The sequence below is a fragment of the Mycteria americana genome, chromosome 6, assembly GCF_035582795.1.
Source record: "Mycteria americana isolate JAX WOST 10 ecotype Jacksonville Zoo and Gardens chromosome 6, USCA_MyAme_1.0, whole genome shotgun sequence".
Lineage (NCBI taxonomy): Eukaryota > Metazoa > Chordata > Aves > Ciconiiformes > Ciconiidae > Mycteria > Mycteria americana.
In genome coordinates, this window is record NC_134370.1 from 21,600,844 (window position 1) to 21,627,707 (window position 26,864).

The following is a 26,864-nucleotide window of genomic DNA, read 5'->3' on the forward strand; positions in this document are numbered from 1 at the left end:
GGTAAAGAACTGGCTGGATGGCCGGGCCCAAAGACTGGTGGTGAATGGAGTTTACTCCAGTTGGTGGCTGGTCACAAGCGGTGTCCCCCAGGGCTCTGTGTTGGGGCCAGTTCTGTTTAATATCTTTATCAATGATCTGGACGAAGGGATCGAGTGCACCCTCAGTAAGTTTGCAGATGACACCAAGTTGTGTGGGAGTGTTGATCTGTTGGAGGGTAGGAAGGCTCTGCAGAGGGACCTGGACAGGCTGGATCGATGGGCCGAGGTCAATTGTATGAGGTTTAACAAGGCCAAGTGCAAGGTCCTGCACTTGGGCCACAGCAACCCCATGCAATGCTACAGGCTTGGGGAAGAGTGGCTGGAAAGCTGCCAGACAGAAAAGGACCTGGGGGTGTTGGTTGACAGCTGGCTGAATATGAGCCAGCAGTGTGCCCAGGCGGCCAAGAAAGCCAATGGCATCCTGGCCTGTATCAAAAATAGTGTGGCCAGCAGGACTAGGGAAGTGATCGTGCCCCTGTACTGGGCACTGGTGAGGCCGCACCTCGAATACTGTGTTCAGTTTTGGGCCCCCCACTACAGGAGAGACATTGAGGGGCTGGAGCGTGTCCAGAGAAGTGCAACGAAGCTGGTGAAGGGTCTGGAGCAGAAGTCTTATGAGGAGCGGCTGAGGGAGCTGGGACTGTTTAGTCTGGAGAAGCGGAGGCTGAGGGGAGACCTTATTGCTCTCTACAACTACCTGAAAGGAGGTTGTAGAGAGGTGGTGGTCGGTCTCTTCTCCCAGGTAACAAGCCATAGGACAAGAGCAAATGGCCTCAAGTTGTGCCAGGGGATGTTTAGACTGGATATTAGGAAATTTTTCTTCACTGAAAGGGTTATCAAGCATTGGAACAGGCTGCCCAGGGAAGTGGTTGAGTCGCCATCCCTGGAGGTATTTAAAGGACGTTTGGATGAGGTGCTTAGGGACATGGTATAGTGGTGGTCTTGGTAGTGTTAGGTTTATGGTTGGACTCGATGATCTTAAAGGTCTTTTCCAACCTATATGATTCTGTGATTCTGTGAATAGGCTTATATTCTAGTTGGGACAATTACTGTTGTAACTGCCAGTTCTGAAGAGAAGGTTTTTACCTGCTGTCAGCTCTGGTAGAGAGAAAGGGAAAACTGTCCAGTTGCTGGTCTGAGGAGGCATCATCCAAACAGAAGGGATCCTGGCCTGAGTGCAGGACTAAAGGGGTGCAGGTCACAGGCAAGCAGCAGCGTAACCCTTAAAGAAGGCAAATCCTTGGTTTAGGAGTCTTATGGGAACCTGCACTGTTTCTGTTTCCTCACACTTTTACAAGAAAGAGAAGTTCTGTCTCAGTCTCTGCCCAGTGGAGGGATGTGAAAATAGAAATACTGAAGTATAGTACCTTGGTGCATCAGCCTCATTGTAGTCTAGAATTCAGATTCCATTTGAAGCCAGTGAATTGCCAAGGCAGATGTAATGTGCTTGAATGAGCTTAACAAGATGATCAGGACTCTGCTTACCAGTGTGGCTTGCTTAGAGCAGTGCTCCCAACACCCAGGGAAACAGGAAGAAATTATAATTAAAGGCAGCTATGAAATTCAGTATGTGGCTGATTTGTGTTTTACCGTTTTATTCCTCTTTCCCCTTGCCCCTGTAAAAGCCTGGGGAGGTTTGCATGGTGAGGCTGGCATCGCTGTGTTGCATTATGTATGCTTGACGGGCTGTGGAGTGGCAATTGTGAAATGAAGATGAAAATCAGAGCTTACTCTGGGGAGAAAAAAAAAGATTCCCTTAACTAGTGCCCAGGGGCTTTCATCCTCCTGATTGCACACGTGGGGCAAGGTTGTGACTATGGTACTAGCAGTGCTGGAGGATGCGGTGGGAGGCTGCACCGTGCTGGAGGGGATTGTCAGGGGATTGTACCCAGTGGCTCTGGAGCTGCAGGATAAGGATACCAGAACCTGTGCTGCTAGCTTATGTTACACATGAGTCTTTCTGTTCAGCTCCCATCTCTCTGTCCTTGTCTTCATTATCCTGTTTGGGGTGGAGAGTACAGGTGTCTGTGCTAAACTCCTTTGCTAGTAGGACTAGGAACAAAATCACACCTATTTCCTGTGCCGAGGATATATGCAAAGGCTCCTTCCCCGCCCTCGTAATGCTTGCAGGTTTACAGTGGTTTATTCAGTCTGGTTTTACCTACTGTGTCACTAAAAGCCATGCTTTGCACTCAGTTCCAGTAGTAAAAATGTGTTACTGAATCAGTTTGCTATATCAGTATCTTTTAACTAAGCACTGTAGGCTTACTACTTTGTCCTGTTCCACTTTGTTAGTGCTATAGATATATTTCTGTCCTCATTTTGGTTTAGGTACCTACAAAATTTCATTTATTTCATTTCCAAAGTGAGTTAAGAAAAATGTAACAAGGCTGTGGTGTTTCCCATTCAGAAATACGTAGGCCTGAATTCATATGCTGTGCCTCATAATGTATGTGTTTTCCCTTAAAAGCCCTAATTCTGAATACTATGATTATGTAAAACTTGCAGCTTTCATTAATAAAAAGCAAGTCTCTTACTGCTCGTGGATTTAAAATAAAGCTACCAAATAGGATCTGTGAAGGCTCAGAAAACAGAAGATAAATAATAATGAAAAATTCCCGTCTGTTGGAAGCCAGTCTCCTGATTTTGGTGGGCTGACCTGAAATTTGTGAATGCCTGGAGTGTCAATGATTCAGAAGCCAGATTGTGTGCAGGCTGGTTGACAAAAGTCGCTGTTACTTTAGAAACATGTCATTTAAAAGTCGATTAAGATAAAAATGCCTTCTGGAAGCTATCAGTGGACTTCACGCTACATTGTAATCTTCTGTATCAAGTGGTTTTTCAACACATCACCCTCTTCAGTTTAGGGAGTTTAGGAAGTCCGGTAAGCAGAATAAAGAAATACAGAAATGTACTAGGGAAATAGCATCTCTTCCCCTCCCACCTCCCTGCCCTGTTAAACTAGAAGAAAAAAGTAGGGTGAATTCTGTAGCCTTTATGCAGGGAAAGTCCTATCAACTTCAATGGCAGACTTGGCTCAGGGAGAAATACAGGAGCCAAGCCAAAGTTTGCATTCTGGTTTTTAGGAAGTTAATATCGCATGTTCACAGACTAATGCCACAGAGCTTTGCTAAGATGGCCAGTGGAGCAGTGAAATGCCTCTAACTCAGTGGACTTTTGGCATTTAATTCCTGCAAACTCCAGTCTTCGTGTTTTGAAAAATCTTTTCTTCATTGGAACATGTTTGCTTGAACATGACGTTAGGAATACAGCCAGTGGTGCTTGAATATACCCATAGCGTAGGCATAAATTAAACCCCATTCTTGCTATGGGACAGATAAGCATGAAGGGTCTTAGTGTTCTGCAGATGAATCATACTTAGCTCATCAGTGAGTGCCTTGATTTAATGAAGCTATAGTATGTTAATGTTAACACTGCAAAAAAAGCTATAAAGTTACAGGTAGCCATGCTAACTAGCTACAGCATTTAAAAGCCCGGGCATGAGCTCCTACTTGGCTATTCTGGCTGTAATTAATGATTACAAGTATGTTGGAAAAATAATTATTTTGCTTGCTTTTAAAGACAATTACTTGCTCGAGGCAAGTGAGGGGGTGGGATTTATGTGGCTGTAATAAGCGTATGTAGATGGCATCTTCCCAGAAGAATATTGTAGCCACAGGATCTTTTTAATTGACCTGAGATTCCTTTGTTCTGCAGATACAATTTATGTATGTGGTCACAGACTAAAATGACCCTACTTGTTTTAGGGCAGGCTGAGTTCTAAACTGCTGAAAGGAAAAAAGGCTGCTTTTATCAGCCCAATCAGCAGCAGATAGAAATCTCTCCCGGTCACTTTGTAGGAGGGCAAAATATTTTTAAATGGGTACCCTGAGTGCATGCTCTTTCCATCTGATAAAATGGAAGTCGGGGGTATGGCAGCAGGCTGGGCTGAGTATTACTGCAGTCATCTGGTATCCCTCTTGTGTCACGGCTCGCATAGCACAGTAGCTTTTGCCCAGCATGTGGCCATGCCATCCTCTGACAGCCACCTGCCTGCTCATTTACCATGTTGGGCTACAGAGCCTTGGTCCCTTTCCAGCCAGGACATGGTGGCAGAGTCAGGGAGGGAGCGCCTGCTCCTCCATCGCCTGCCACTCTAGAGCATCGTGTTACTGGGTGATGGAGAGCAACTACTCCACCTCTGCTTCTCCTCCTTCCCCACCAGTTACTGGCATCCCCTGCATTCAAGGGGTATGAGAGCCATGTAGTCTTATCACATAGGCTGTGATCAGATGCTTTAGCAATAAGGTAGAGTATTACTGCCTTTCTCTCTGAGTTTCATGCTAACTTTGTCCAGGTGGGAAATAACAGCAGAAAGTCCCCAAGGCTGTAATTCAGTGGAAAATTCCAACATGTGGCCACAACTAATGGCCTTTAATAGAAAGCAGCAGTTTTCATATCTGTTGTCAGTCACCCTCTAAGCTGGTGAAATCCTCTTGGGCCACAGGAGAGAAAAGGGGAACCAAAAAACTATATGCTGATTACTTATGTACATTCAGAAAAATCTCCCTTTTATTCCATTTTTTAATCTTGCGGTGATTGTACAGAAGTTACAATCCCTTTCTCCAGTTCCCATCTGTAAGATGGGGAAGATGATGCTGACTTTCTTAGTAAAGCATTTTGAAACCTGATACTGAAACTTGGTACATAAAATGCAGTATTAAGAGTCATAGGTGCTTTTCTCCATGCTAGCCAGCCTGCTGCTAACAGCAAAGATTGTGCTCTGTGCAGTCTGTAGTCAGTTTGTTTGTGAAGTGGGATCTAAAGTTGGGGGAAGGAGGAGGATCAAAAGAGGAGGGACCCAATAACTATATATTAATGCATTTTTGGAGTTATTATGCATAACAGCAAAATACTTACATTTTGTGCAGTCCCAGTTGTATCTAGTCCGTTCTAAAAGCCTTACTAAAAGAAGCAGACTGAAAGCTGGGTGAATGATAACATTTAAGGGTTTGGATCCAATTCAGTCTGTTCTTGGTGTCTGCAGATTTTTGTCAGGATACAAATTTTCACCTGATCTCTATCTGTTTGGAGAGCTGATTAAGGAAAGCTATGTCTGAGCAACAGGAAAATACTGGAGGATAAAGAATAAACAGTTCCCCCATCATAAAGATACAAGGTCTTAGGGTTCCTTAAAGTAGGTTGTGGCAGTAGGAGGTGGGGAGTGGAAGAGAAAAGAGCCTGCATTTCATTGCCCTGGATGACAGACATACATGTTTGTTTGCGTAAGTTCAAAGTTCTCCCTGGAAATTGCAAGTCTAACAAGAGGGCAACCTCTGCTTTTAGCTCCAAGGGCAGAGTGAGTTGGAAATGAGGCAGAATATAGGGGTACTGGAGTTAAAAGCCAGTAGGGTTTTGTGCAAGGTCATTAAAGGGCCAGATTCTTATGCAGCTGGGAGGGATTACTGCATTAGTCTGAATTTGACACTGTGTTAAACTGGCAGAGAAGGGAATTCCCTTGTGGTGCTGTGGGTATTTCTTTTTTGGTTTTGTTTTTTTTTTTTTTAATTTACTGTGAGCAAAAAGGCAGACTTACTTTGGCAAAAACTCTATCCTGGTGTGTCACTGTGTGAGGCGCATGTCTGCTGGCAAAGAGGAAGCTGAAAGATAAAGGGGATGTTCCAAGGGCTGTTTGGGCATGACATGTTTTCCCATGTACCACACAATGACAGCAGGAGGAAGTGTCATGAGGTTCAGGGATGAACTCAGAGAGTTCATCCTGACTGCTGAGTTTCTCCTTCAAAGTAACCAGATTCTAGTTTAAATCTTTGTTTGGGGTCTTCTGGAAGTAATTAGCAGTAATGGAAAGCCCCCCGCAAACGTTTCCAGATATCCATGGAAATATTTGTGAGGCCATAAATTGTGTTAGATCTGGGAGAAATTCTGAGTTGTCTTTGATGACATGAGATTAGGATCAGGCATTGTTTCTGGATTAAATATGGTGTAGGTAGGCTTTACTAGACCAATTCCTTCCATACTCGCACATAGTGATGTCCCCCAGTCTTTGGGAGAGAGATGTGTGCCAGTCTGATCATGGATGGAACAGATGTAGTAGGTGCATGCAAATTAATGTGTGCAAGATTTTTCCAGCTTCTGAAGCAGATGGTATTGGGCCATCTCCAAGGGCAGGACAGTAACGAGCTTGGCCCCCCCATTTCAAGACCATGTGAATTCCCCAAGTCCAACCCACAGCCTGCAGTGGCTCACAGGTGGCAATTGTCTGTGTCACTGACTTGTAGGGACTCTTTTCTCACCTCTTTCCTTTCTGCTGTTCCTCTCTGCTCCATATGTGCTTAAGTACCCTTTTGCTCAAATAGGTTAACATAAGTTAACCTGAGCTTAGCTTGAAGTTTGCTATGGAAGAATTGTTTGTGTGTCTGAAAGCTTGTCGGCTGATTTCCAAACTGGCTAATGAAAGAGCAGAGATTTGGGGGTTTTGGTATGGTGGTACAGATACATCACACCTATTGAGCATCGCAGGATTTATGAATACTAAAGTATGGTGAAGTGTTTCAGATTGCACGCTGAATGGATTTTCCTTGAGCATGAAACTTGTCTTTCCTAAAAAAAAATATATTTGTGCACTGGCAACAAATTGTTCAAGGGAAGGCCCTGCTATTAGCTCTCAACCTTGTGGAGTGCACAGTTTGTACAGTCTTCATTATAGAATTGTATATTCTTCTACTTTATAAGAATAGTACTAGTTTCATTCAGATCAGTTACTTTGCTAGTCTAGAAAGCTGACTCCAAATCCAGCCAGTCAATAGGTTATTGGTTATAGGTTAAAAATGTTCTACCTTTCAGGTAAGTGCTTACTTGCATCTCAGTGCAGTGATGACTTGGAAGTATCCCAAAGGCTGGAAGCAGTAAAAGCCAAGAGCTTCTTCTCTTAGTACCTACTGTCTAAGAGCCTCAAAAATTTTTACAAATACAGACATGGCTGTTTTGTCACCCCATTTGAAAGATAGGGAAACTGAGGCATGGGGTAGTGGGGTGACTGTCTGGAATCAAAACCTCCTGATGATTTCTTTAGCTACTTAGCAAGCCTTCATTTTTTTCCAGAAGTGCCTAAGAAGAAAATGAGGGTATAGCCCAGTGACATGACATGGGAGGTTTATAGTGATACATTTTCCACTCTAGACAAGAACTGGTTAATAGATCAGATTTTTAATATTATCCAAACCTGATGTGTTATTTATTTCTTTCCTCTCAACATATTGCTGGTTGCTGTAGCAGCTGAGTAATGCAGAAGTTCTGCCTGAAAAAAATGCTTCCTCCTTATATGATACTGTACATATTGTCATGGAAATTGTCCTCATTTCCCCCGAGCACACTTTAAATAACTCGAACAGCAGTGCTAATGAGCAGAAAGATATCTGCAATCCCCACCGTGCAACTTGACATACTTTATCCCACTCTGAATTCCCTTTGCTCATCATTGAGCATTTTAAAGATCTGGTACAATAATTTGCTTTCTCTCTTTGGTCCAGTCATTTTGCTCTTAGCACTTGGTAATAAAAGGTCAGCTTTGGCTGAAACCTTAGTGTTGCAGCCATGCCGTTTTTTACTGCCAAATATCTTAAGAAAAGCAAGTGTCTCCGAAAGGGTAAGTCATTATATTTTTGGTGTGTTTTAGTGTTGTCTGTTTTGCTTTAAATCACAGTAAAGGATTTATTTTGAATTAACAAGCAGGGGGAATGGATCTATTCATACTGCCGGTCGGTTAGCACAGGGGGTTTTATCATGCTGTGTGCATTTTTGGTTCAAGATACAGTGTATGTTGTTATCTTGCATTTTACATTCAGTAAAGCTGACTAAGTGAGAGAATGTTTAACCCTTTAAACATGGAGCATATGTTTTGCACAGGGATGGAATCCCTAATGCAGAAGAAAACAGCAACAGAATGTCTATATGAAACAGCAACAAAATGTGTATATTTGTTTTTCCAGATAAGTTTAGGTAGGCAGCTGAGTAATGCTCTAGTATTTTTGTTTCTGTTGTCCAAAAGAAGCATTTTTTAAAAATCTACACTGAAATAATAACTTAAAATAAATAATAGCAAGTGAAGGAAAAGCATGTTTCCTCTTAGCATCTTTCCTGTGTAGGGCTACCTGAGTGCATGATTCCATACAGATTTTCAGCTCACTGTTGTGATGTTCGCTTTGAGAATGGCTGTGTGGGCTTTTCCAGGAAATGTGATTGTTCTACCTCCAGGTAGATATAAAACTCTTCAAGAGAGCAGTTTGCATCTAGCATTATAAAAATTGACAACGTAATAAACTCCTAATAGAGAAACACATTGCTTGTATTTTTCTTGTTCCATTGCATGTGTCTTTATTGTGACATGTTATCTAGCCAGCAGTCCAGATGTGGGTTTTGCATAAAGGTAAACAGCAGTGATTTCTTGTAGCTGGGACATGCGTCAATGCCAGGGGATCTGAGGAATCTGACTTGCTTACCTGGCTAAGCAGATATATATATATATATATATATATATATATATATATATATATATATATATATATGTATATATATGCATTTATTATATGCATTTCCCTCATTCATTGTTTGAATATAAAATGTTTCTAAAGCATAGCTAGAAGGTGGAATTGTATAGGTTTTCATCACGGGTTTAAAGTTGAAGAAAAGGGTTTGAAGAAATGCAAATTTGCTTTCTTTAACCTACCTTTGTGTTTCCTACTGGGTTCCTATTTTAAAAAGGTCTTGCACAACAAGAAGTGGTAGTTGGGATGTGAGAACTGAGTTAAGCTGACCTGTAGCCGCTGGTACCAACTTTTTGGTATTTTGTTGAGCAAAATGTGTGCACATGTACACAGATTTACACAATTTCAGGAATTCTTAAGGATAGAATCATGTTGGCAAAGTTTTTATTACAAAGAAGGAGAAAAGATTGTAACTGAATTCTTAATTTGCTTTTGCTAAGTTATTTTTTAGAGTTTTGTTGTATCTGTGTGCATATATATGCCACTTTACAAGGGGGCATAGGACAATTTTTGCTCCCTCTTTTTGCTCATCTGCTAGGGGCGCTCAGCTGACCAGTGCTGCTTTCCCTTATAGCATTTGCCATAGTAGGAATGTCTCTCTAGACAGACGCTGAGGAAAGGTGCCTGCCTTACCTGTATCTGCGGCAGGCATTGCAGGAAAGGGCTGATGGTACAGCCAGGAAAGGTAAGGTTGTTCTGGCAGGCGCACCTGAAGATAAACTTGCCCAGCCCTGATGCCTGCTACGAGAGCAGGGTGTCTGCATCCTGCTGAATGCCTTCCCGTTTGCTGAGAGATGTTCCCTGCCCCTCTGTGGTAAGAAGGTGTGATTTATTAGACACATAGCAGTCCGTTTAGGCTTGGAGCCCAGCTTTAGACATCCAGCACGAGTCAGTGTGACCCTGTAAAGGTTACAGTTTGAAGCTGGGAAGCAGTCACTCACTGCTCAATCCTTTACCTAGCTAGTTGATCCTTGTTGCTGCCTTGCTATGATTTGGCATTCCCACCCATCTGGGGGCAGATGCTCTGCTGGCGTGGAAGAGGGCTAAGCCTCCAGAAGCAGCAGGCGGGGGTAGGAGCTGCAGATGTAGGTTTAGACTCAGTGGTGCTGCATCTGTTGGGAGCCATGACAGTGCCACAGTGCAGTGGCTGTGATTTGCCTAGCCCTAGAGCTCAGCCTTGTGAGAAAGTCTTGCATGCACAGGAAGGCAGTGAGGAACCAGGGGCAGTAGCTTGGTGCCCAGCCTGTGCTAACAAGAGGGGGCTTTAAACCAGAAGCAACATGAGCATAATGTGGGCCTTTAAGAGATGACTGAGGGACACTTAGGCAACAGCAACCAGTTGTATTCTTAGTGAGTCACTACTAACGTGAAAATTTTTGGCTAACTGAACACCCCAAATGGCTTTTCCCTAAAAGCATCTTAGTGCACCAAAGAGGGTAGAGGGTGTTGCCTCTCTGAGCCTGCTTCTGCCAGAATCTTTCTGATCTGTGAAATCCATCTAGCTGTCCAGAATACCTCCTGATCCAGGCATGCTGGCAGGGTAGGGATCCTGCTTCCTTCTGATGCCTGCTCTGCTCTGTGCTAACCTTTCTCCTCTTGCTTCCAGACAGCCTGGGAAGGGAAGTGCCAAAGTGTGAAGGAAGAACCTATGTGTCTGGATAGGGAGTACTGAGGTAGCTGAGTGTCTCCATGAGCTGTTTAACATCAGTCTGTCACTAATGCTGCCTTGAAGAGGCTGGACTCCTGCCAGTTTTTGAGCCACTTCCCATCCAGTTACTTGAGGCAATCCCTTCTAGTTGCCTTCCAGAAAGCACTTGATTTGCAGAGGTTTTTACCGTGATCTCAATCAGGAGATCCTTCCCAGTAAGTAAATGTGGTCATTAGAAGGTATTAAATGATTACAGAGTGCCCTAGGCACAGCATCAAAAGTGCGGTTGCACAAAAGCTATAGTAGCCACAGGCTCCAATGGGTCTATCCTTGCTGTTCTCTGTGTCTCTGAACAGGGAAGGAGCAAGCCAGCAAGAGCAGTGAGGTTTGTGTATGATCTCTTTCCCACAGGTTCAGATGGCCTAGGGACAGGAGCAGGGCTGTGGACAAGTTCATGGCCAGAAATGTTGGTCACATAGGAAAGGAAAGTCCCAGATGAACACTCCTGGTTCAGCCTTGAGAGGGAACTTGCCCAGATTAATACAGGAAGTGGCCAGCAGAGCTGGGAACTGGGACCTGATTCTCCAAAGTCTTATAGCCTGAAACCCCAGGCAGTGCGTGGTTTTGCCTTTTAGCTCTTTGGACAATGTTTGTACCAAGTTGTTATCTGAAGCCTGGTTCTCCCCAAGTGAGCTTTATTTTCACCGTGCTCCATTTTATCTTCTCACTAGTATTCCAGGCCAGGCTACAATGGGTTTTGGATTAATTCTCTATTTGTTTTTGTGGAGGTTGAGAGAGTTTCCAGACACCCCTGAAATGAAACAGCCAGGGCAAAGTACAGTGTTCCCTCTTGCTGTACATCCTTTGCTTTGCAGGCTGTTGTGCCTATGGAGATTTCCCACAGGTCTCGTTTGGTGATGTATCCTTAGCCCACTCTGACCCTCTGGTAAAACCTACAGCAATGGCAGATTCTGGAAAGATACAAGCAAGGGTTCCTTTATTTCTCCTATTGCCAGTTTTAAGCACCATCAAACTCCTATCAGTTACATCCCCACACACACCTTAAATAAGGTATCAAAACAATGAAAAACATTTATCAGCCTCTGTAGCCTGTTGTTAAAACCCACTGTTCTCTCATATGCTCTCCTACAATAAAATTTCTGGTTACCTTTGGCCGTTCAGTGAGCACTGGCTCAACACTGCTGAAAACTGGGCTATAAAATGTCATACAGTCAGGATTGTCTCTGATCTGGCAAGTCAACATTGATTTTTCACCTGCCCCTTGATTTCTAGTGGGGGAAAAAGAAAGTTTCAGCTCCAGCAAAGCCTTTTCCTCTTAAAAAAAAAAAAAAATTAATAATGAATGTTTTATTGCCAAGTGGCCCTTACTTTGCTGCAGCTGTAGATTTACAGGACTTCAAAGCTGGATGATTAAGGCACAGTTTTAGTTTGTAGCCAGGCAAGCCAAAAAACCCAACAGCTTCAAAGGAGGGGGGTGTTCTTTAATGTTGTGGGCTCGCTCTTTGTGTTCAGCAAACAGAGCTGCCGGGGAAAATGCCATGTGCAGCAGACAAGTGATGTGGCTGCCACTCCTGGGAGGGAGTCTGTTAGCTGCTGCCTGAGAAGAGCAGCCCGCACCCAGCAACCTCAGGATATGTGAAGGCTGCTGATTAGGTCATTTTGCACGATATCGACCTACGAGACTTTCAGTGTCTGCTTTTAGTATGCTCAGAGCTTCTGTCTGTGTGGACCCCCAGGGGTGGGCATGCTAAAGGCAGGATTTGGGCCTGACCTTTGTTGCCTCTCCTGTTCCCTTCTGTGTGTGCCTGATTGTTTTCCTCCTCTGATATGCTCGCAGAATGGGTGGTTTTATATGCATTAGGGAAGTTGAGAGAGGCTATCTCAGTGAAAGGAAGTGTTCAATCCATACAGCATTAGGTGTTTGAGGGGAATAGGGGCCAGGACTGGAGGTGAGGATGCTCTGCATTTGTAACAGTCACGTTGAAAAGGGGCCATCGTGATTTTGCTCATATGTTAATACTTTGTCCAGTCAACCATACATCACCAGTTCAATCTAGCAGGGCTAGCACAGAGGGAAGAGGAGCTGGATAGCTCCATCATTAGGCAGACCTAGGAATTGTGGTGGTGTGTGGTTTTACTTTCAACTCTGAAGCCCAGGCAGTGTGACCCTGACCCTTTGTGTTTTATTAAACTCCTTATCCATGTATTTGGTGGATGCTTCAGTGCAGAAAATAGAGCAAAAGCCTCATGATGAGGCAGAGAAGGGGGCTGGATAACGATGTTTCCTCTTGAACCAGCGAGAGTATTATTTTCTAGGACTGGTTCCTCGACTAGAAATCAGTCTTAAAACCCCCTACAAACAAATTAATTCCATAGCTTTGGGAAGTAGCAAGGTGCAAACATGTTACGATGAGGTGTCTGGGATCAAAGCAAGGTGTTTGGGTAGAGGATGAGCCCACAGGCAGTCTGGATCCTGGCTGCACACTCTGCTGCTTTGAGTGGTCAGAGACTCCAGGAAACAGTGTGCTGGACTCCATGGGCCTGGAGATATGAAAGGAGCTGGCAGGGCACCACAGAGATGCATCTGTCATTCAGCAAATGAATTCCAGAGCCACATGGCTCTGGTGCAAATCTCCCTCATCAGTATTAAAATCTGAGTGGAACTGGGGCTTTATCCAACCAGTATCTAGGCTTTTGTGGGATCCAGGCCACTCTTTCCACAAGCCTCTGGGATTCAGCAGCCAGAGAGGCCAGCACTGCCAAGAAGCGTAGTGCTCGAGAGGCAGAGTTGGCCAACACACCGCTGTGCTCTCAATGAGCCATGCGTATGCTGCTGAGAGAGTGGTGACTTCAGCTCACCAGTTAAAGCTCTCCAAATAGAGGGGATGCCAGGCAACCACTGGGGCTGCCGAGTGAGAGAACAGCTTTTTGAGACACAACACACTCCTAATTTCTAATGTGGTTTTCCCAGTTCAAGAGCACTGCTTTGGCGAGAAAGTGGCCGGCTTTCCATCCTGTGCTGGGGGAACAATCTTCATGCCGTTCAGCTTGTTCTCTCTCATTCTTCACTTCCTGCTTTCTAGGGCTGGCACTGCCTTTGCAGTTGCATATGACCAACCTTCCAAACAGTATTCCTTGCTTTATGAGAATCAATGTTTGATTAATCCAGGGTGCCTGGATGTATTAGTTCTGCTTTTCATTCTTGGCTCTGCTAGTCCTTAGCCAATATCATACTGGAAATCATTTAGTGTCTCTGTATCTCAGTTCTCCACTCGTATGTAGGAATTTCTCACTGTGGAATTTGAAGGTGTGGTTTTTGGTTTTTTTTAAGTACAGAGAAGGCATTTCCCCATTGATGCACAGTATAACCTTGGAAAGTAATTTTAACGTCTCTGTACCTGTTCCCCCAAAACACTAATGTTTAGTTCTATGTGACAAGCATATTCCAGCAATGGAACATCTTTTTTTATTTATTTTAATGTATTTGTTAATAGCTAAAGCATACACTGAATTCACTTCCCCTTGCATATACTTGTCATAAGATTGTTTTGCAGTTACTGTGGTGTGACTATTCCTTATCTGAAAAAGGCAGTCTGAGCTGTGTTGGATATTTTTAATTGTACAGAGAAGTAACAGACCTGGACTGGATTAAGCTGATCTTAGGATAAGGTGTCTTAGGATAAGGTGTATGGTATGAATAGCTCTTTTTACTGTCTGCCTCCTTCTGAGAATCAGCTTTAACTCATATTTAGACTCTAATATGGACAGGACTAGAATATCTGTAAACAGGAGCATTTAAGTCTTACAAGTGTTTGACTATGAATTTGCATATATGCTCACTCCTTATGAACATTTTTATGTAATACTTTCATGCTTAGATACCCAGATCATCTAACTTAAATTAAACAAGGCAAGAGAATTATTAAATCTCCTCTCTGGAAGGCTGGAGGAGCTCTGTCTGTTTGGCAAGAGCTTACAGATTGGCTTCAGAGACTATAGATTGAGTTCTCTCTTAAAGAGAGGTAACTGGCAGAGATCAGACTGGCAAGGCAATAGTTTACTGCTGTCTTGGGTTCTTGCTTTCACACTGTGGACCATTTAAATAAAAATAATGGTAAAAGGTAACTTCTGTGTCTTTAATGCTAGGGCAGTAAAACTAGCTGCAGTCACAAGCCATGCAAGCTTACAGCTCTGTTATTTTTTTCCCTCATTTTAGATTTGTATGCCCTTTTAGGGACTTTCAAACTCACCTGATTGCTCTCAGTAAAAAATGGGGAAGGGAGGAGAAGGAGGCACTTGCCATGCTCCCCCGATTCCCTCTGTTACCTGACTGGGGCTCAGACAAATCATAAAGACATCAGTGATTTTTTTTTTTTTTTTTTCTTCCCCAGCCTTGCAGATCATTAACACAAATGGTTCTTCCAACCCTTGTCCTCCCTGGCTCCCTGCATACCACAGCTTCACTGCAGATACATAATTCATTATCTGGAAAGCCGCTGTTTTAATGTAATATTAAACAGGCATCAGGTCAGCAGGTGTCCCCAAGGTAAGGAAGGCAGCATGCTGCTGGCAGCAGCTGCTGGCTTCAGGCGTATCAAGATTTCTTTGTTTTGAAACAGAAGCTGGAAGGCTTTTTAATATAGCATGTCATTGGCTGAGCAGATCCTGGTTTCTGGCTGTTATCCTGCCTTTGACTGTAAAGACAAAAATTCTTATAACACATGCTGCCTGCGATAGCTGCGTACAGTTCTGCACTTTCAAGAAAGGATCAGGGTGAGGAGAGGGAGGAAGCTCACAAAGCAGAGACATGTGCCCTATTTCCTGCTCTCATTTTTCTTAGTGGACCAACTGGGCTAAATGGATCTGTGGAGCAGGCCCACTGATGTCAGCATTGTCAGAATGGGCCTTCTGCTTCTATAAGCATTAAAAATACCCAAATATGTTGCCTATAGAGAGCATTCCAAGAAACGAGGCTGATATTCCACCAGTCTCACCCAAGTGCTAGGTCTCAGTGGCCTAAATCTGTGTAATTAGATCTGGGTTTTATAGCTAATGTCACTCTGGCAAAAGCAGCTCAACTGGCAACCCCAGCATTTCTGTTTGAGTAGTATATCACAATGTGCATTTAGCAAGGCTTTTTTGTTCCTTGGGATAAGAACTTCATCTTCTGTATTTAAATGTCATAAAATGCATTGATGGCTGGATTTCCCCAGAATATGTGGTCCTAAACTGGCATGTGTAAACTGCATATGGTAAACCTGCACCATCCCTTTACCTGGTACTTGATTTAAGCTTAGGGAAAGTGGAGATTTTTTTCATAAGGTAACATTTCTTGCTCTAGAGATAACTGGAGTGTAGTTACAGAGTTTGGCTAGTCAGTGTGGACATCCGTGCTGCAAATATGCTCTCACACCAGGAGAAAGTTGCCATATCACACTCAGTTGCTGTACATACCTGTGTGAGACTTTAGAACTTTTGGGGCACATTCCTGTGAGTTGTAAGGTCTCCTGAGTATTTGTCTCCTTTCTGTGCTCCTTTGTGGAAATTCTTTTAGTTTGCCCTGTTAGTAAAGAGACTATCTTGCTATGACTGTGATCTAGCTTTGGTCAGCAGCCTTTGCTTGAAGCACGACAAAGACCTGTAAACTATCAAAGAGCATAAAGATGGTTTGAAGGACCTTCTGGCAGTATAGCATAGCCATTAGAAGGTGACAGTGTGCTTTGCTAAGAGACTGCCCATGCTGGCATACTGGAGAAGAGGCTGCTGATCCAGGTTTTCAAATACAAGGATTTCCATTCTGCTAGCTAACCATTTTGGAGGAAGATTACCAGCACAGAGCACTTAGACTACCATGCCATGCAGATCTAGGAAGACCAGCAGAAGTTCAAGGATTTTTGCAGGAAGGAGGTCACGTTACCAGAGTTTGCCCCAGTCCACGAGTACTGAGATGTACAGACAGGAAAGGTTGTACCAGCCCAGAAGCAGATTGCTGTTGTCTGGAGGATCTGGACAGCAACAGGTCAGTGGCTGACTGCTTTGGTGCTGGTGGGCTTTCTGCACTGTGGGAGCGGAAGCTTGCAAGGCGGTGCATGAGGCAGTTCTGCTGTGTGTGATGAAAATTGTCAATAGTCCCGAACTATAAATTTGTTTTTACAAGCAGTCATCCTGAACTGTGCTGTGGCCCCTAATAATATGCACCTGAGCTTTATTGTCTGCTTCTACCACGTAAAGGTGACTATCTTAGCTTGTCGGAAGAGATGCTACCTATGTGCAGGCCTTTGGCCTATCATGGAGGAGATATACAAGCATCAAGACAGGAGGCAATGGAAGGGTACATCTGTATGTAGTATGCTGTAGTGGCAGTGAATGCTGCAGGCAGGACTTCCACTGGGAAATCCATCGAGACTCACAGCAGAGCACTCTGTTCAATACTCCCTTGAATTTCAGTGGGAACAAGTCCACCAACTGAAGATGTCTCTCAGGATGAGTTGTTGTTTACCTAGCAGGCTCTTTTCATTTCTTGTTTAAATCAGATCTAAATCAGAATGTTTTTGAAAAGTGAGGTTACATCTGCTAATGATTAACCACTTCAAAGGAACTTCTATGGACTTTTTGATAATGCTGTTAACTGGGAGGAATTTGTCCATTGCTAATGGGTGGAGAGAATTAGAATTGATTTTTCTAAGCATTGTTCTGCTGGTGGTTCACTGACAATTGTCCTAAAGCACAAAAAATTGAGGCCCCCACTTTTTGCATCAGCACAACCTTAAGTCCGTTAACCATCCATGGTTGTGTTCTGAGCAGCTGCAGTGCTGAGCCCAAATGACAAATATGAACTTCCTTTTTTGCCAAAGAGCACTGTTGCCACAGTGAAGAGTGCTATGTGTTACACAGTCATATTTAGAATATTCATTGGTTACCCAATGTACAGCCAGATACAGGAGGAGTCTGCTATAAAACTGTTATTCTCTGCAAACTTTAACAAGACTATGGACTTGGATCAGAATATCTCTGAGCTCTTAAGTTTGGATTTAGATTAGTAGTACTTCCATCTATATTGTTTCATCATTAATATTGGCAAGGGTTTTTTCCAAATTTGCCGATGGCCTACAGTATGTATTCTTTTGCATTTCAATCCCTTTTCTGCATTAATGCGACAAATAGCTTTGTTTTTGTAAAAACAAAGTCTGCAACTGTTGAGTCCTTAATGATAGTCCATTTATTTGCTGCTGCCAAAACTCTGCTTGTAAAGCTTCAGTCACTTCACTGAAGAAATTAATAATGTTTGTAATTGGTTCGCTTGAATTTCTTCAGAACTCTTCAGTCTACAGAGAATCGGAGTCTTTACAGGCTCAGCTAAAAGCTCTGGTGTCTGCAGCCAAAGCTGTAGTGACTGATGGCTTCACCTCAATTCCCCTTAATTCAAAGTCCAGAGCATAGGCTAAGATGGGAGCCACATAGTCCTTTAAAAATACAGCGAGGATGTCTTTGGTTTCATGGTAGACTAGCTGCAGGGGAAGGAATAAATAGGCTTATGAGGGGCAAGGAGAAGATAGTTGTAGAGAGACTTATTTAGAAGACACGAGAACCACTTCATTCCTATTGGTGAGCAGACCTGGAAAATGTGAGCACAACAGTCCCAGAAGAATGCAGAAGTTGGATATTATCTCTCCAGGATGAAATTGTCAAAGAAAAATAGATCAAACTTTGCCATTCTGATGTTGTGGTAAGTCATTTCTCATCAGGATTTAAAATTTCCCTCAACTCTTCTCTTCAGTGTTAAAGATTTGAAGAAATTTATGAGAATTAGAAAATTGCTTGTGGTTGCATGGTAATGCATAAAAATTATCCAGTCATTTTCATTCAGATATTTCAAAGCATGAAGTATCATCATCTTTGGTCAGGAAGGAATTTCCTCCCTTATAATAGCATGTAAACATAACCACAGTTGGAATATATAATTTGATACATTCCTCAGAAGATTTGAGCACTTGCTGCTTTGGAGAACCACATGGAACTGCGTGGCTTGCTTTGCATAGACGTGTCACTATTTTCTGAGTCTTTCGTACATACTTTTTTGTTTTGTACCCTCAAATTCATAATTGCCTTATTTTAGATGTGTCTCCTGCAGTGGGCAGGCACACAGCTTCTGCAAGCGGCTGACCTGAATTGCCTCCCAGTGAGTGTATGGCTTCTGGTGGTCTGAGAAAAATACATTTCCTTTCCATCCAGACCAGAGGACAGTAAAATGACCAGGAGCTCTGCATAGCCCAGGCAGTTCCACGCTTCATTGCTATTAAGGACTAGGCTCATTGTAACTTTCTAGATTTGAAATACATTGAGGAAGAACTGCAAGGGTTAGTTTTCTGGAGTGAGAGAAAGGAGGGTACAGGAAAGGAACCTGCTGTTGGTACAAGGCTGTCTGTGGAACATGCTGGGGAAAAAGTTGTGCAACGTTTTTTTTTCTCCCTCTTGTCATCCCCACTTGCCGCCACCACCACAGACTTGATTTTTATTGCAGGCTTGGGATCTTCTTTTGTGAGGGGAAGAAATGGCTTTTCTTTTTTTCTCTCAGGGCACCTGTAGAGAGGGACAGAAGTTGGGTTTTTCGTCATTCTAAGACAGATGCTTCATGAGGTGAACAGCTCCCTAAGCATGTTGGACAGATTTTGAAGAAGGGGTTTGTGAGCTCTCAAGCTCAAGTTTGTGCAATTGGAAAAAGCTATGCCACAACTATGCCTGGGCTCCCACCGCCTTCAGATTCTTTTCCAGTAGGAACTTCTTTTTTTCCAGTGAGAAGCCCGTGCCAAGGTGGCAGACACCTGTTGCCTGGCAGGAAAAACAGCGTTAGTGTCAGTAGAGGCAACACTATACCCTAAATTTGTCTGCTTTGTGAGCAGATATTGCTGTAAGAGGCAATGACGGTGCCATTGCACACTGAGAGCTCCACCTAAGAAGCTGCTGCTATCTCTGTTGTGATCTTGGTTTTGAAGTGAACATGCTCAATCTGCACAGTAATCCCCTATAAGGAAACATTATTTGAGTCAAGCCGCAAGGGTTTAATGGAGCAAACTGTCACTTATTTGACAATCTAACCCCTGAGGCATCGTTGGACATAATTAGAATATTGGTACTCTAGAATTCATAGTCAGGATGAAACACACAAGTCGCAGCAGAGGCGAAGTGGTGTCATGCAGCTCCTAGCAATTGCTGGTGTAGTAGTTTCTCCTCATGTTAATTATTGTTGATCAGTTCCTCTTTGGTATGGTTCTGCTGGCTTCCTAAACTAGCTGTGACCTTGCTGGACACATTTCATCTCTTGCTACTAGCTAGTAGAAGCTGATACAAACCCCAAAGCAATAACAATACAGCTCGCTTATAGGGATACTATACACAGCCGGTGGCATGTTTCACAGGCTCCTGAAACTCCCTAGTGAGGGAGGCAGCATGATCATGGTTAACGGCTGCTCCTTTTATGGAGCAAAGTAATTGTGGGCAGGAGCTGGAGGGAATGGTGCCTGAGCTGTGCTGGTGCAAGAGAGATGCTATGTCCTTGAAAAAACAATGTACTTAGCAGTTGCATATTATGCCTGGGCTCATCTCAACCATAAATAGCAGGCTGCTGCAGTAGAGGTGGCCTTCCCACAGTTGTGAATTCACCTTAACGGAGGTAATGTGGCCACAGTGAGCAGCACATCCCAGGCAGCATAGTAGTCTCCTCTTTGAAATTTCAAATTATTGCAAACAAGGAGGCATGAGAGCACTGGAGTACAATTACAATAAATATGTTTTTAATGCTAGAAGTGTAACTTAAAAATTACTGAACTGTTTTTTACTGAAACTTCTCACAGCTCAGCCTAAGGCAGATAAAGCACATAAGGAAAAAATCAGCTTAAGGAGACTTAAACAGTAGAGAGCACTGAGCAAATGTAAGCAGGTTTTATAAGCAAGGGTTCAAGGTGGCATTTGTGCACAGTGCTACTTGCTCTTCCTTTAAGAGTACTTCAGATTTTTTCTCCCTTCCTCTTATCTTGCATCTTTTTTCTGTTTGCCGGGGTTCCTGGAGTGTGACATCACTTACCAGTGTGTGGCCTACCTGGAATATGGGTTTGTTTTGGTTTTGGTTTATTTGAAGTGACTGGTAGCATTAACCAGTTTAATTAATAGAGAAGCCTAGAGTAATACAGGTCACACATATAAAGAAAGGTGTCTCCAGGCAGAAGTTAAAAACCACCAAGTTACTTTGACCTCATACAATTTTTATGTCTAAAAGGCCAAAGATTAAACCAAATCTTCATTTCTTGCATATAGTTTTAGTAATTATGCACTTGATCCTGACAACTGAAATAGATCACTAGCGTTAGGTTTTTAAGGGTTTTCTGTAGTCCGTGTACCAGTACAGAGAAGCTGTAGTGCCTCTGTTCATGTTAAGTCTTGTCAGAATTTTTGCATAAGAAACCACAGTTCTGAGGTCTAATCTCTTTGTTGGTGCTTTTTTAAAGCAGTTTAATGGCGTCTGCAACCACAGAAAGCATGGGAGGGGAGAACAGATCACAGGGCCTTTGGATTAGTTTCTAGATGGCAGTGGCTTTAGAGTGTTTGCCTGCCTTTGCTTTATTCTCTGGGATAAGGTTTAAGATCTGGGATCTAAAAATCATTTAAGGACTCATGAAGTCCTCTGCAAAGACTTTTAGGTGAAAATTTGATGATCATCTACTTGTAACTATCATTAAACCTGGTGGATTGAAAAGCGTTTAAGGAAACTAGGCATTTATATTTGACTGAAAAGTAAATGAGATTTTAGTGCATGCTTGTAAATCCTGCCCTAAGAAAATTTGAACCACGTCAATTTATGAGCTGAACTTACTCTGTACAATAAAAAGTATTTAAGATTTCACTTTCCTCACTGACACGACCAAACGAAAGCTGAATGTTAGAATCCCCTCAAACTCATTCCAAACTGTGGAAATAAAACACCCTTCACCTACAAAGGTGCATGTTTCTTTAGGAAAAATTGCCGTTATGTTATCCATTGGAACTGAGACACAATAAATTTATTTTGATTTAAAGCTTGTTTCTTTTATTTATACTCCATGTGATACTAAATCCCCAAACCTCATTTTTTTTTCATAATTTTATAAGCTTTTAAAACTGTAATCATGAGTTTACTCTCAGCTTCCAAATCAACTTCCAACTTGGATATCCCATATATAGCTAGATGGGTGGGTGGGTATAGATAGATAGATAGATACAAATACAAAAATCATGGCAAGCACGCATCACTGTTTACTGCTCAATTCTTCACAGATCATACCCTTGTAGATCCTGTCAGTTTTCCTTATTTTTATTTGTCACTCCTTGACTGTATCAGATTTTTCTTACTATTGCTGTTATCAAGTAGCCTAAATGGAGCATTTCAAGATCAGTTTTGTATTCACAGCAAGTTTTCCCTTTGGTTAAAGGATCATCCAGAAAAACAGCAGAAAAGCAGTATAGTTGTTATTGGTTGTAGCGAAGTTTAAACTGCGTGCTGATGGTAGGTTAACCCAAGATTTCAGGTATGATAGATGTGGTCTGTTTCTAGCATTCAGGCTCTTGGAAAATGTTGGCTGGGGGGGTGAGTGCTCAGGATAGAGGTTCAGCATTAGCCAGAATAAAAGGCAATGATCGAAGAAATGGAATTAGGTTTCAAGTGACTATTCCAAGCACTCTTAATGACCTTTTGCTTACTCACTATATTTCTTTAGTCTCTTTTCATAATCCAAAGATCAAGACTGGGGTTTTGTGTTTGGTGTGGGTTTTTTTTTTTTTTCCCCCTCGCTGTGCAAAGAAATATTTCCCCCTAATAGAGCTGCCCTTAATCTTGACAGAATTCATCTACCTCATTTTTCACCTTCTTTCATTATCAGGAAGATCTTAGAGCCCTGAACCTGATACTCACCTTTAAGACAATCATAAAGAGCAGGTCAGGGAAGATGAATCATTGCAATTGTTCTTTTCAGCTGTGGGTGCTATTTTTTGTCCATGTGTCAAGATCTTTGTTGCTGCTTGTCTGCAATCAAAGGCTTCCTGTCACTACTTGCTTTAGTACTGACGGCAAACATGTCAGCTGGGCCTTGCATTACCCACCAGCCACCCCTTTCATAATTCAGCCTTGAACTGCCATTTGCCTCCCCACGCACTGCAGCAGCATGCACATGGCCAACTAAATTTCACTCTTACTGAAAATACCACTCTACTATCCACACCAAAGCAATACAAACATGTAAATATATACACATACACAAGCATTTGTAATTGTGTAAATTTTCAGTAGAGTTGATATAATGACAATAACACAAGCACATCAGTAAGCAGAATGATGTAAGAAATAGGCAAAAGGCAAACCAGATGGGAGGTGGAAGGAAGGGAAATGGTATGAACAAAAAAAGAAGCTGCCAACTTCAGCAGAACTTGACAGCAGCTTTACTTGATTAGAAAAGTTCCTCCTTTTACATGCAATGGGGTAGGAGCATCTACTAGGAAGTCTAGTCCTGTTCCCCCTGCACCTCTGTTTCCATACAGACAAAGGGGATCTAAGGCTTGGCTCCACAAATGTTGATCTTAAGAAGGTTAAGCTTGTGTGAATGAAATTCAAGGCAAACAAAAAAATTCCAATGTTCCTTACTGGAAACAGCTGTATAAAGAGAGAGATCCAGCTGAACATCTCTTATAGCTTCTTTGAACAGGAACACAGGGCAGGACAGGTAAATATAGCATAATGGCAGCCTCATGCTTTGCACTTTCCAGTGAATGCATAAGGGTGGTGAAAAAAGGAAGAATTTTTAGGAAATAGGGCTTTGAAGTGTGGACTGTGATTCCTGCTGCTGTCGCAGCACTCCATCTGACCTTCAGCAAGTCACTTAGCCCCAGTCTTTCAGTATTTAATCTTCCCTGTTGTGGGGCATGGGGGAGAGCTGAAAGGAGGACTGTTATTAAGGATTAGGAGGTGGCATGTTACTCTGAGGCCAGCACTATACAGCTGACATCAGCAGCAGATGGCTCTGAAGCCATATGAAATGCAGTTGCACAAACCACATGAACAGACGGCATATGAGAGCAATTCTGCCAGTTTTAACTAGTCTGGGCCTGGAAGAGAGAACATTCATGCAATGCAGCTAGGGGCCTGGAGCTATGCTGTTCCCTTGAGGCAAAGATACCTACAAGTGCACGTAAAGCAACTTGACAAAGGTACCTTGAGACAGGGGTGGCAAAGCATTGAAGTCAGCTGGGACCTGCAGCCCTTTTGATGGTGAGCAGTAACAAAACAAGTCTCTTAATCTTTCTAGGTTATTTACTGTATGTACTTGTATGGTTGTCGTCACCTTTCCCAGTCTTGAAGTTGTTCAGTTTCTGTACACCTGGGAGGGAGGCAAGTAGCGCTGCCAACTTGCTTTATGGATAGGCATGGAATCCAGTGCATCTTGTCCAATGTGCACTGGAAATCTGCAGCAGAGCAGGCGATTGAATGCAGGATCTCCTGGTCATAGGTTAATGCTGAAGCAGATGGACTATTCATCCCCGAAGTTAAGCCCCCTGCTTCTGCCACATCTATTGAGGTGTTTGTGCTCTGTGTTTGCAGACAGTTTTATTTTTCCTGTGGTCTAGAGATGAAAGTAGTTTTGAGCAGGACTGGAATGTCTGCCCGTGGCAATCGTGAGCTATGCAGAGTTGGTGTCTGAGGGCCAGTCTGGTTTGTATGGGAGCTTGATTAAAGATGAGTGAGAAGTTCTGTTCAAGGGAATGAAAAGCCCTTGGCTGTGTTTAAAATTGTTAGCAGGGTGTTCCTCCCTATCACGGTGCTGAGTAGCCAGAGCCCTGTTTGATTCACGCAGTAGAAGTAGTGCTTGTGCGCTTCAGGGTTAGAGTCTAACGGCAACCGTAGTAAGGGCTGGAGCTCTGTTAGTGGCAGAGAAGAGGTGTGAATGCAGTATCTGAATGCAAACTTCATATGGCTCTAAGAGGCAAAACTAAAATTCCATATCCAAGTGTTTCTAGGCAAGAAGGTTTAAAATTGTTTTCCTAAAACAATTCCTAAAGACTAGGGTGTTTGAATTGATACAACGTTTGTGTTGCCAACTCAAATCCAAAACCCATAACAACATCCTGTTTTGGGTCTGAGCCCGGAGAAGGAAGCATCTGTGAATTTCGGATAAAATTCTGGACTTCTGAAGAAGGTGCATGTGGCATTGCTTCCTTGGGTTTTTTTTTTAAGAAGATCTAAGTGTTTGCATTTAGCTGTTTCTCGTTGTTGTGACTACTAAGACTCAAAACCTGTTGAATGTTACAACAATGTAGACACAAATGTCTGAACTCTGCCCTTTAGGGAACTCTAGTTTTGCTTGTTGCCTCAAGGATGTAGTGAAAGGAGCCAGCCATGTGTGGAAAGGAACATTATTAAAATGTTATTTAAAAAAAAAAAAAAAATTATAGGTGGGTTTGCATGCTCTGCCAACTGCATATTCATGTCATACTAACATAGGAGGCTTTCTCTAAGCAGCAATTCTGAAGTGCTTTCTTGTTTCTAAGCTAGCCTCCATGTGTGGAGTTGTCTTCATTTGCTTGTACTTATGTGACTAGTCACTACTGACTCTCCCACAGGCAGCTTGTAGGGTCATGACCTTCCTTCTATTTAGAGTTTCAGTGGGGAAAGCCAACCACAGAGGAGCTGTATGTCATTTTTGGCAGAGTCTCAGGTCTAGCATGTACAGGAGTCTTTTTTTTCCCTTTATACTTCTATTTGCAGACTCTAATAGAAGTATAACTGTTTTTTCCCTTAAATGCTTGTGTGAAAAAGGCCCACGAAGGTTTAGAAAGGCAGCTGGCTGGTCCAAAGTAACATTTTAGGGGAAGGGGAGTTGTAGTCAGGTCCCTGTGGTACAGTGATTCAGTGGGAAGATGCTGAGACACCACTTCTGCAGAAGTCCAGTAAGAAGTGGTCTTCATCCTTCTCTGCTTACTATGCTTCATATGGTAATCTTTGTATGGGATAGTTCAGCTGTTCTGACTAAATTTGCTGTCTGTAACTAATTCTAAGCTAAGATTCTGGTCTCTTCTTCTCCTTCATGGCTTGGGCGGGCAAGATCTCAGCTGGGTCCCTTTAAATTTAAGAACACGATCTGATTTTTACCTTGACCAAGCTCAGTTGTTTGCTCGTAGTGTGACCCATACAGTACATGTTTTTTTCAGACTGTTTCATTCCTTTGAAGAGCTTGTTTGAGCTCAGGCCATCTATCTGCCAGGTGCCAGATCCTGAACCACTGTTTCTGATGTGTGCTGAGGGCTGGGAAAAGCCTCTTTCTTGCTATTGTATCTCCTGTAAGGTATTTGGTTGTGAAAGGGCATGGCAATAGGTCTGCCAGGTAAGGTACAAGAATTAGACCTCATGACCTCTGCTTTCACCATGAGGCTGAGTATGTTGGTAAAAGAATTAGGCTGTGATAGGAGTTTCACAGACTGTAATTTCCTGCTCTGACAATTCTGTATGCAAAGGCGGAAGCATGTCCTCCTTGCAGTGGAGTATGGTGGAGCATTGATCTATTCAGATGCCTGCATCCTAGCCTTGAGCTAGAGAGCTGTTCTGCTTCATATATCTTAAGGAATACGAATCAATCGGTAAATTCAAAATGGGAGACTGTCCCAGAGGATGCTATGAGGAAAGAAGGAGAATTTGGATACATGTGGGGGAAAAGCATCCTAGCTTTTGTTTCTTAAGCTGTATGCCTAGTCCCAGGCGGCCACTGTCTCTCTTCTTTACTGAAAGACTGCCTCAGTTTCCCAGTTCAGTGAATTGCTTCTCAGAAAGCCACAAAATCCTTCCCAACACATCTCTTTTTATCCTTTTTGCTTTGCAAATCAGCATATGATCCATGAGTGTGTCTAGGCCAAGAAACAATTAATAGCAAGAAAAAGTACTTCCTTGGCTCCCATCTTGCTCTTTTCCCCAGATTAGCGAGGATTTAGAAGGCGCACATTCTGTGTACGCTAAATCAGTTCTGCAGAAACCACCTCATACCATCGTCCTGCTCTTATCTCTGAGTTCCATGGACAGTCAGTCTCAGCTGCTCAGTGCAGGCTGCCAGCTTTAGCTTGCCAGTAGGTACTGAAAGCCACATAAGCGTGGAAATGACAGTGACACAACGGCTAAGATGTTATCTCTGTAGCAAAGCCAAAGGCAGTTTCCATGGTGATGGAGAAGCTCCAGGCTGCTAGTGATGCAGCTGCTGTGTTGGACAGGATCAGTAGCCATTTTATACGGAGGCTACTCCAATAAAGCTTTTATGTGTTTATGTGGCCCTCACTGGGGGCCGTGTGGCCTGGTTGTATCCAGCTCTGGAACATAAAATGAGGGGTGAGGGGAAGATTTAAACTGAAGTGGGTGCTGACCTAAAAAGAAAATGGGAAAAGAAGGGTGAAAATGTTGTAAGTCTTGGAGTGTCCACAAGTGACAGATCTATATGACAGCTTGAGTGTATTTGATATTCTGTGCATTTGATATTCTGGTCAGTACTTTCCTGAGATATTGCATGCAACGTTAATAGCTCTTAAAGTAC

General features: G+C 43.0%; 1 protein-coding gene across 1 annotated transcript in view; it reads left to right on the forward strand.

Annotated features, from left to right (window-relative positions):
• The window catches only part of ARHGAP22 (Rho GTPase activating protein 22), a 141,913-nt gene that overhangs the window by 71,217 nt on the left and 43,832 nt on the right, over nucleotides 1-26,864 (forward strand). The gene's annotated exons all lie outside the window — the stretch shown is intronic.